Source organism: Palaemon carinicauda, unplaced genomic scaffold (genome assembly GCF_036898095.1).
Source record: "Palaemon carinicauda isolate YSFRI2023 unplaced genomic scaffold, ASM3689809v2 scaffold138, whole genome shotgun sequence".
Classification (NCBI taxonomy): domain Eukaryota; kingdom Metazoa; phylum Arthropoda; class Malacostraca; order Decapoda; family Palaemonidae; genus Palaemon; species Palaemon carinicauda.
Window position 1 is genome coordinate 114,647 of NW_027168904.1, and position 11,568 is coordinate 126,214.

The 11,568-nt window shown below is 34.3% G+C and overlaps 1 long non-coding RNA gene across 3 annotated transcripts in view; it reads left to right on the top strand.

Moving 5' to 3' along the window:
* Positions 1 to 8,904: 8,904 nt before the first annotated feature.
* LOC137635534 (uncharacterized) overlaps positions 8,905 to 11,568 on the top strand; it is a 117,546-nt gene continuing 114,882 nt past the window's right edge. For all 3 annotated transcript variants that reach the window (XR_011042701.1, XR_011042703.1, XR_011042702.1), the window contains exon 1: positions 8,905 to 9,043. This is a non-coding gene — a long non-coding RNA (uncharacterized lncRNA). The remainder of the gene's footprint in view (positions 9,044 to 11,568) is intronic.

Sequence of the window (11,568 nt, forward strand, 5' to 3'; positions counted from 1 at the left end):
ATGATGATGATGATTAATTTCATGATCTAGAAGTATACTGCTGGGGAACCCTATTCTCTATAGGACCAACACAATTATTTTATCTTATTCATTCCAAGGCATTCAGCATTTCACATCGCATATTGTTCGTTTATCGTCAAATCCACAATAACGAAGTAATTAAAGGTTTAAAGGCCTCCCATGAATGGCAGAGGCAAAGGACAGTGACATTGCCCTATCAAGCAGGACAATGTCTTAGAGACGGACCATATGATCAGCACCCAAGCCCCCTCTCCACCCAAGCTAGGACTAAGGTGGGCCAGGCAATGGCTGCTGATGATTCAGCTGAGAGACTTATTGGCTCCCCCAAAGTCCCTATCCTTAGCTCACAAGGATGGTGAGGTTGCAGCGACCAAAAGGAACTAAAGAGTTTGAGCTGGGCTCGAACCCCAGTCTGGCGTTCACCAGTCAGGAACAAGTCTTTAGTTTCCTCTTGAAAGTCTTAATATCTTCAGTCTTTCTGATGTCTAGTGGGAGCTTATTGCGCAGTCTTTTATTTCCATTTTGAAATCTTTTGAAATCCTGAAAGTTTTCCTAAGTATTTAATTTACAATCCTAGTCCCAGAGCCCAGCTATAGGGTCTAAATTCTATTGATTCAAATACACTATCAAATCAAACCCTATGATTACCTTGCCTTGTTGCCCTCACTGATATCAAAGATTTTGCGAAGGGTATGTATTCAACTCTATCTGTTTGTTAGTTTGTTTGTGAGCAATTTACACAAAAACTACAGTACCGATGTTGACCAAACTTGGTGGTCATGTTGGGTATAAGCTAGGGATGAATCTGTGAAGTTTTGGATAAAGTACATCAAAATACAAGTACGCAGCAGTACTTTGAAAATAATGGCAATGTTAATTAAATGGCAAAATATTATGTTTATTTTGTTTGTGAACAACATTACGTAAAAACTACTGAACCAATTTCAACCAAACTTGGTGGACATATTGAGTATGACCCAAGGACATATCCATTAGATTTTGAAGACAATACATCGGAGTACAAGTACACAGTGGAGTTAGAAGCAAAATAAGACTGCTTGAGGAGGCGAAGTCATGCTCACTACTGAGTGCCCCTCTAGTTTTTTCTATTGCTTAAAACCTTTGTTACATAATATCCAATACTATTTAGCGTTCAGAGATTCTTAAGCCGAAATGTTGTCGAGTCCTTCTTTTTATAATTAACAGTAGCTGTGAATATATATATATATATATATATATATATATATATATATATATATATATATATATACACACATATATATATATATAGATATATATATATATATATATATATATATATATATATATATATATATATATATACACATATATATATATATATATATATAGATAGATATATATATATATATATATATATATATATATATATATATATATATATATATATATATATAGCCTATTGACGTGAACCCTCTTATATATATATATATATATATATATATATATATATATATATATATATATATATATATATATACATATATATACATATATATAGCCAATTGACGTGAAACCCTCTGTTAGATTTTGGCAGTCGTCTCTATCTTGAGCTTTTATACCAATACTTCTTCATTCTTCATCATCTACAACAAGCTTCATATTCCTCAGTCACGTAGGCCTGGGTCTTCCAGCTCTTCTGGTGCCTTGTAGAGCCCAGTTGAAAGTTTATCTATTTATTCATTTCCGGTCACTTCCGGAGGCAAGACTTCCTCGGTCTCTGCCCGTGTCTCGAATAGGTGGGAGAGGGACTAGTCATACATTGGTGAAAGGGGTTGTAGTTAGGAAAGTGGGAGGAGGTGGAAAGGGTTGAATTTGTCTGTGCATACCCATTTAATTGTTTAGCTGTCATGGGTGACCGGTTGCGTACACTAGTTTTAAAGAAGTTGCAAGAGATGTGAACCTTTCATGTCCTTGCCAAAGATTATTATGATTATTATTATTATTATTATTATTATTATTATTATTATTATTATTATTGTTGTTGTTGTTGTTGTTTTTTTTATTATTATTATTATTAATATGATGTTGTTGTTTTTATTATTATTCTTATTATTATTATCATTGCTGTTGTTTTTATTATTATTATTATTATTGTTATTGCTGTTGTTTATATTATTATTATTATTATTATTATTATTATTATTATTATTATTATTATTGCTGGAGTTGTTATTATTATTATTATTATTAATATTATTATTAATATTATTATTATTATTATTAACGTTAATATTATTATTATTATTATTATTATTGTTGTTGTTATTATCACCATCGCAAGCTAAGCTACAACCCTAGTCTGAAAAGCAGGATACATAAAGCCCTGGGTCTCCAACAGGGAAAGTAGCCCAGCGAGGAAAGGAAATAAGGAAACAGATAGAATAGTGAGCCTGAGTGTACCCTCAAGCAAGAGAACTCTAACCCAAGGAATTGGAAGAACGTGTTGATGCATATACCTTTGTTGGTTAATGCAAAGAATATGCATTTTTATTATTCCATCTTTTATGCTACTTATTTTTCAAAGCGTGTAATATTTTTAAAACTAATATTAACCATATTTTACATGTATATATATATATATATATATATATATATATATATATATATATATATATATATATATATATATATATATATATATATATATATATATATATATAAAATAGTCAGGCCTTCATCATGTAACTCAATACTACACAGTATTCTAGAAGTTTTATTCCAACTGTGACCATGTTGTGGAATGATCTTCCATTTAATCGTGTAGTTGAATCGGTAGAACTTCAAAAGTTCAAACTTGCAACAAATGTTTTTATGTTGAACAGGCTTACAAATCTCCCTATAGTTTATATATGAAATATCTGTTTTAACGTTAATGTTTTTCAAATATTTTATTTTAATTGTTCATTGCTTCCTATTTCGTTTATATATTTCCTTATTTCCATTCCTCATTGGGCTATTTTTCCCTGTTGGGGCCCGTGGGCTAATAGCATCCTGCTTTTCCAACTAGGGTTGTAGCTTAGCTAGTAATAATAATAATAATAATAATAATAATAACAGAAGCGCGCTGAATTAGAAAAATCAAACAAGAATAAACGAAGAAAAAACAGTTTGACTACGAGCGAAGAGTAGGGAGGTGTAGGGTGGTCGGGTGGTGTTGGGTCCCTGGCTAGGGGGGGGGGGTCCCCGGGTAGGAGAGTGAGCGTAAGCGAAGACTTCGGTGGTGGAGGAGGTGGTGGTGGGGGTAGTAGTGGTAGTTAGTAGTGGTAGTAGTGGTGGTGGTTTGTGGTGTTGCTGCTACTCAGCTGACTGACTGCTACGGTGCTAGGGAGGACCTGGGCCGGGGAGGACGAGTTGTGAGGGGGACAGGGGGTTAGTTGCTTGCAGACTGTTGGCGCGGTTGGGTGTACTAGCCGCTCTCGTCAACCGCTTATGTAATTAGAAAGGGTTTTACGGTTTATTTACGCTCGTTAATTGATTTACCTTTTAAGATTATTTAAACATCAGTTTATATGAGGTTTGAGTCTCAAGATTTTCGTTAATAATTATAGAGAAACTTATTATAAATATACCTTCGTTTATTAACTTGGTACACTACTAGTTGGTAAGATATAACTCTTTCAGGAGACAAGAATACGATCTATTTGATTTCGTTGTGAATAAAAAACTATTTTTATTTTATATTGATGATAACTATTATGAATATATTGGCATGAATGTCTTTATTTTTATTTTTAATGATGACTTTTTTAATCCACATATTCCTTTATAACTCGAGTTTAGGGACAGAGGTCGAGGTGTTTGTAGAGGCAATCTATTATTATTATTATTATTATTATTATTATTATTATTATTATTATTATTATTATTATTATTATTATTATTATTATTCCCTATCTTTGGCGTGGGCAAGTTCTGCCTGTGAGAATACTGTCTCGTTTTCACCCACAGTGGGTTAGAAGGGTGTCCTGTTAATCTTAGCAAGATTTAATATATTTTATCATGGTTATCAATGCTGTATCTGCTTGTTGATTATTCTCTCTCTCTCTCTCTCTCTCTCTCTCTCTCTCTCTCTCTCTCTCTCTCTCTCTCTCAGCGAAAGAAGCTTTCTTAACTATAAGTCAATTAGCAGAAAGGATTCTCTCTCCTATGTGTATATATATATATATATATATATATATATATATATATATATATATATATAAGTATATATATATAATATATATATAATATATATATAAGTATATATATATAATATATATATATAATATATATATATAATATATATATAAGTATATATATATATATATATATATATATATATATATATATATATATATATATATATATATATATATATATAAAGTGTGACATTTTAGATCCTATATTTTAAAGACATCGTATGAAAGTTGGACCTTGCCTGTCTTTGCCAAAGATTCAGAAGTTGCCTTAAACTTTAGCCATCAACACTTCATGCCAGCTGGATTACTCTCTGTCGATCAAATTCTGGTCCAGGTTAAATATGTTAACCATATTTGACTCGCTGAATAAACTCACATCTATCTGTGCCTAGTCTTTGGTCTTAGATTTTACAATATAAACCATCATCATCATCTCCTCCTGCGACTATTGACGTAAAGGGCCTCGGTTCGATTTCACCAGTCGTCTCAATCTTGAGCTTTGAATACTTCTCCATTCATCATCTACTTCATGCTTCATAGTCCTCACCCATGTAGGCCTGGGGCTCCCAACTCTTTTAGCACCTTGTGGAACCCAGTTAAATATTTTGTGAACTAATTAGATTAAATTATATCAGTCGTGTCTATGCATTCTTTCTTAGTCCGGCCATATTGACGTCAAGCAGCAAGGTTAGCCCAAGCACCCAGAGAGGCTTGGGAGAATATTGTCACACCACACACCTTATTCTTTACGTGACTTTGGTAGGTTTTGCAGTTAAGTATTATTTTTGGAATTCATATCAAGTAGGGAATATTCTTCACGAGTTATTTATTTGGTCTCAGTATCTACAGATTTTGTAGATTTACAATATCCAACAGATTTTGTAGATTTGAGAACAAAGCTCTCTGAGGAATATTGGTAGTTAAATGGCAGGACAGGATTAGAAATGAAACTATAAGAGAGATTGATTACTCGAGTGCCATCCATATGCGGGTGAGATCAGGATGAGGGGTAGATGGAGATGGTTTGGACATGCTCTTCGCATTTCCAAAGAGAGATTAGTTCACCAAATTTTCAACTAGGCTCCACATGACACTAAAAGAGTTGGAAGACCCAGGCCTACATGACTGAGGGCTATGAAGCGTGAAGTAGATAATGATGAATGGAGAAGTATTCAGTTAATAGATCAAGATAAAGACGACTGACGAAATCTAACCGAGGCCCTTTGCATCAATAGGCGTACGAGGAGGAAATAATGATGATTTATTTTCTGTAGGAGTTTAGTTTAATCACTCTGTACACTGTAGACTTATTTAAGGGTCTCTGTATCGCCCTCTCTGGCCTACTGGAAACGTCCCGGTCTGGTGTTCTGTCAGACTAGTGTTCGAGACCTGTTCAAGCTCAATGGCTTCTTATAGTCTGTGCAATCTCACAATCCTTGCGAGCAAAGGAGGGGGCCTTTGATTTCTCTTGCAGTCTATTTATCTCCTTATATTCTTCCCTCACTGGGCTAATTTCCCTTTTGGAGCACTTGGGCTTATAGCATCTTGCCTTTCAAACTAGGGTTGTAGCTTAGTAAGTAATAACAACAACAACAATAATAATGATAATAATAATAAATTTCCCCCTTACTTCCGTTCCTGCTCCCTTTATTCCATCTTGATGTCCAACCAATTTTGAACAGAACAGTACCATCAAGGATATTAATTGCGTAAGGTAAATATTATATAGAAATGAGGTTGGGGGTTGCTTATAAGGAGCATTCAAAACACTGTATATATTGGACGGAGAATTTTTATAGATTTTGTTTGAAATTTTGTCATTTCCATTATTTTGGTTAAGGCTGTTATAGGGAGAGAATAAGTTATTATTATTATTAAGCTACAACCCTGGTTGGAAAAGCAGGATGCTATGGTAAGCAGCTCTTTTAGGAGAAGGACACTCCAAAATCAAACCATTGCCTGGCCCTCCCTGGTCTTAACTTTGGTGGAAAGGCGGCTTGGACACCGATCATGATATATGATCTAGGGTAGTGCCATAGCCTCTGCACCATGGTCTTCCACTGCCTTGGGTTAGAGTTCTTTTGCTTGAGGGTACACTCAGACACTATTCTATCTTATTTGTCTGTTAAAGTTTTTATAGTTTATATAGGCGGTATTTATTTTAATGATTTACTCGTAGAATATTTTTTTCTTGTTTTCTTTCCTCAATGGGCTATTTTCCCTGTTTGAGCCCCTGGGCTTGTAGTATCCTGCTTTTCCAACTAGGGTCGTAGCTTAGCAATTGATGATAATAATAATAATATTAATGATAATAATAATGATATAAGCCCAAGGGCTCTAACAGGGGAAAATATTCCAGTAAGGAAAGGAAATAAAAAACTGTATAAGTAATTAATGATTGATATAAAATATTTTAATATTAGTAAAAACATTAGAATAAACCTGTCATATATACTGAATATATATATATATATATATATATATATATATATATATATATATATATATATATATATATATATTATATATATATATACATATATATATATATTATATATATGTACGTATATATACATATATATACATACATATATATATGTATATATTATATATATGCATATATATATATATATATATATATATATATATATATATATATATATATATATATATATATTGTGTGTGTATGTGTAAATTTTGAAGGGAATCTTATGTCAGCCTTTTCAACAAAAAACATTTGCTGTAAGTTGAAACTTGCAAAATTCCAAGTGCATGATTATAAAGAGTATTCCACAGTCTGGCCATAGCTGGAATAAAACTTCCAGGATAGTGTACAGTATCATGGCACTTCTAAACTTCAATTACATTATTTACTTTTAACTGTTACTGGTTTTCTGGTCTTATACAGCTTGGGAATCTCTCTCTCTCTCTCTCTCTCTCTCTCTCTCTCTCTCTCTCTCTCTCCTTTTATGATATTCATTTCAAGGCATTCAGCATTTCACACTCCATATTGCTCTTTTATTGTTAAGTCCACACTATCTAGCATTAGGGTTGCAGCTTGGCTAGTAATAATAATAACTAGAGGGGCACTCAGTAGAGCGCAGACCTCCGCTACAGCAGCTTATTTCTCGACCTTTTGCTTGATCTTAACCTTTGACTTTCACATGTATTAATTGGAGTGGATTTTCATACACTCATAGGAGAAGGACACTCCAAAATCAAACCACTGTTCTCTAGTCTTGGGTAGCGCCATAGCCTCTGTACCATGGTCTTTCCCTGTCTTGGGTTAGAGTTCTCTGGCTTGAGGGTACACTCGTGCACGCTGTTCTATCATATTTCTCTTCCTCTTGTTTTTGTTAAAAATTTTTATAGTTTATATGGGAGATATTTATTTTAATGTTACTGTTTTTATCTTATTTTTCCTTGTTTCCTTTCCTCACTGGGCTATTTTCCCTGTTGGAGCCCCTGGGCGTATAGCATCCTGCGTTTGCAACTAGGGTTGTAGTTTAGCTAATAATTATAATAATAATAATGAAGTCTGTGATAACGATGTCCAAACTTATGTCTGATTACGTGAATTGGACATTGGACATTTTGTTAGACAGTGACCTTGGCCATACAAAATTTAATCATTTCCAGCTTTTTACATAACAGTTAATCCCTGAAAGTTTCATTACTCTACGATTAAAATTGTGGCCAGGAAGCTGTTCACAAACACACACACACTCATACACAAACAGGTGGTAAAACATAACCTCCTTCCAACTTCGTTGGCGGAGGTAATAAATACTTTTTAAGTCAGGTATCGAAGTAAATTGTATATATGTGTTTTTCTAGGTAAATTGACTATTCCTCGAACCATTATATTAGTACCGAAAAGTAAATTGATTTCTAAATTAGTTTTCTTAAATTCGTGGGTAATAATATTTCCTTATTTCCTTTCCTCACTGTGCTATTTTCCCTGTTAGAGCTCTTATGGGCTTATAGCATCCTGGTTTTCCAACTAGGGTTGTAGCTTTGGTGATAATAATAATAATAATAATAATAATAATAATAATAATAATGACGACAACAACTTGCAACTATGTTTATGGTTTCAAGTTTGTACTGCGTAATATTTTCCCACAGCTGTCTCTGAGGTGAATGCCTCCCCGGGTCCAACGCTGAAACATATAACTCGTAAATCCAATTTTTTAGAAGTAGGCCAAGCTAGCATAGATTTTGTGGTGTAACAGAATTAAGGATTTACAGAACAGAGAGAGAGAGAGAGAGAGAGAGAGAGAGAGAGAGAGAGAGAGAGAGAGAGAGAGAGAGAGAGAGAAGCATTGAATTTCAAATATCACATTTGAAAAAAATCGAAGCTTTGTGAAATGCGAGTCAAACTTAATGAAAAAAAAAATCTACGACTTGGGCAGGCACACTTTCGAAAATCGATCGCTAAGCATTTAATTTTTGATTAGTTTTAGTTTATAATGCGAAACACTTCAATATCGGTAAACCCCTAACATATGTCAAAGTGGTTTTTTGTTTGTTTTAAGTTTTTTATCGTTCAAAAATAGTTTATTTGTATTTTAGCAAACTGGCAACTTATTCCTTCTCTGTCAGTCTCTGAGCCTTGTTGTAAGTTGTGACTCGTTAGTTGTGACTTGTGAAGTTGTGACTTGGTTGTGAAGGGTTGAGCAACAGACCTGGGTGTTATACTGCTCACGTGGCTTCCTGCAACTACTTCTGGTGTTTAGCAAGAGCCCGTGGCTGGCCTGAAGATCCATGCAGTCTATAAGCAAGCCAGGAAACATGGCAAGGTAAGAGAGTGACTCTGGGATTAAACTACAAGTCGCAAAAATCTGAAAACTGCGCAGTTCCAAAGGGTCCCAGTGGAAGTGTCGTTTTGAATAGGAAGTCAAAGCATGTATTTCACTCAGTTTTATTGTATATCGTTGTCAAGGGTTAAAGCAAGCTTATATGAACGTTGTCGATATCATTTAAAACTTGTCTGTCTTTATAAGGACGTTGTCAAAATCATTTCTTTTCGATGTACTACTGACGAAATGTTACTTGAGGCCATTTTCAATTTTAATTAGTAATGACTTGTTATCAACTCTAGTGAGACTTTTAGATTATTTAGTCTTCTCGTGTAGTAGGTTGAATTCGTTTTTCAGAATATCTCTCTCTCTCTCTCTCTCTCTCTCTCTCTCTCTCTCTCTCTCTCTCTCTCTCTCTCTCTCTCTCTCCCCCCCCCCTTATGCGTAATCACTATAATAACCAATCTTCCGTAGTGAAGTCTATCCCTTCAAGAGGAACGCAATTTGCTTGAATGTCTTCAAATAATTTGTTTTTACGTACTTAAAAAGTGTTAAATGATAATATTGCAGATCTCATGTTGCGTTCGTATGTTGGTGTCTTTCTTGATAACCTTTTTTGTTGTTTTAATCATTTACATAATATTAATATTGAGTGTCAAAATAATACCATTGTTTCATTATTTCCAGTTGTGTTAAAAAATTTTCTGTTATTTCCTATAATTCGTTTCTTGCTTTCTGTTTACCCCCCCCCCTCTCTCTCTCTCTCTCTCTCTCTCTCTCTCTCTCTCTCTCTCTCTCTGAGGAAGGCATTACCAAGGGGGGAGGGTAATTAGGGGGAATACACGATCAGTACTTGTATCGTCTCATATTCAAATCTTGAAGTATTTCACCCAAAGTGTAACATTTTACTGCAATCTTCCATTGCGTTGTTTTTGCTCATTTATATTAAATGTATAAGGTTTTTAGTGGAGATATTTCATCACATTTCAAGGTTTGTCTTATATTGTTTCTTGAAGTTTGCAATAACTTATGCAACTTGTTGCTGTTGCAATAAAGTTTAATTAGGTAGTGACAGCGTTTGGTAAGAATGGTACTAATTCATAAGATCATAACTTGTAGGCCTATGTAAGAATATAGATTAATATTTTGGTGAAACATGTTTTGAATGATATTTTTATAGGTATCAGACACGCATTTTCGAAATTTATATGTTCACCTCCACCAACGAATTAGGAAGGAGGTTATGTTTTTACCCCTGTGTGGCTTGCTTGTTTGTGAACAGCTTCCTGGCCATAATTTTAATCGTAGAGTGATGAAACTTGCAGGGATTAACTGCTATGTAGAAAGCTGGAAATGATTGTATTCTGGAAGTTCAAGGTCAAAGATCAAGGTCACGGTCAAGAAAAATGTCCAATTCACCTAATCAGCCATAAGTCTGGACATCTTAGTCAGACTTCAAATATGGTTCATATTCGAGTGTGTGAAAATTCACGCCAATTAATACATGTTAAGGTCGATAAATAAGCTGCCGCGGCGGAGGTCTGCACTCGTGCCCCTTTAGTTGATTTTTATTTTTTTCTTGTTTGGTGCTATTCATTCCTAGGATAATTGAACTTGCAGGTGGTGTTGGAGAGCGTGGTCTTTAAGGAAATGGAGTAAGAATGTACTCTTCATTTTATTGTTCTTTCCTTCGTTTTTTCTTAGAAGTGTCTACTTCTGCTCCTGCTAGAGATACGAGGGTGGGGTTAAATGACGAGGAAATGCTATAATTCTTTAAAGTATTCTTGTAGATGACACAGCAGATGGTAGGACCAGAAGGATAATTTTTGTCACCATAGTTTGTACTTAAACTTAGCAAGTCCTTCATCGCATTTCATATTTCCTTTCGAAATTCCAATGTATATTTGCCTTAAGGTATATGAGTCTCTCTCTCTCTCTCTCTCTCTCTCTCTCTCTCTCTCTCTCTCTCTCTCTCTCTCTCTCTCTGGTTAATTAGGTGTTGGGTTTCCGTAATGAAATGGTGAAAAGTTTTTTTTAATTGTTATTATATATATGTATAATCATGGTATATTATTCTCGTGTTAGCTTTTTGCATTAAAGTATCTCGCATTTTATATCTAAAATTTTATATATTTTAGCTTTACGTCTAGTTTTAACCCATAAGAAGATGAAAGGCAATCAAAACATTGGTAGTATAGACACACACCTCATTTCAACTGCGTAGAGACTGTTTCGTGATAAGATTCTTTTTCTATCTATGAATTAAATGAGGAGATTTTAGGCTGATCATTTGCGTCAAAGGCACATTTACTGAAGCATTGGTTTCTTATATACTTTGATTCACTAGGTGAAAGGGTTTGTGTATCGTGATGGTAAAGCAAAGCTGTAGTAGTCTGGGCCATCCATACTAGGTTGGTTTGCTGTGAGCGATCTTCACTATCACCAATCCATTTTGAGAGCCTGTAGGTCTATATGTTGAGTCATCAGTAGCCATTACCTGGCCCTCCTTGGTCTTACCCTGGGTT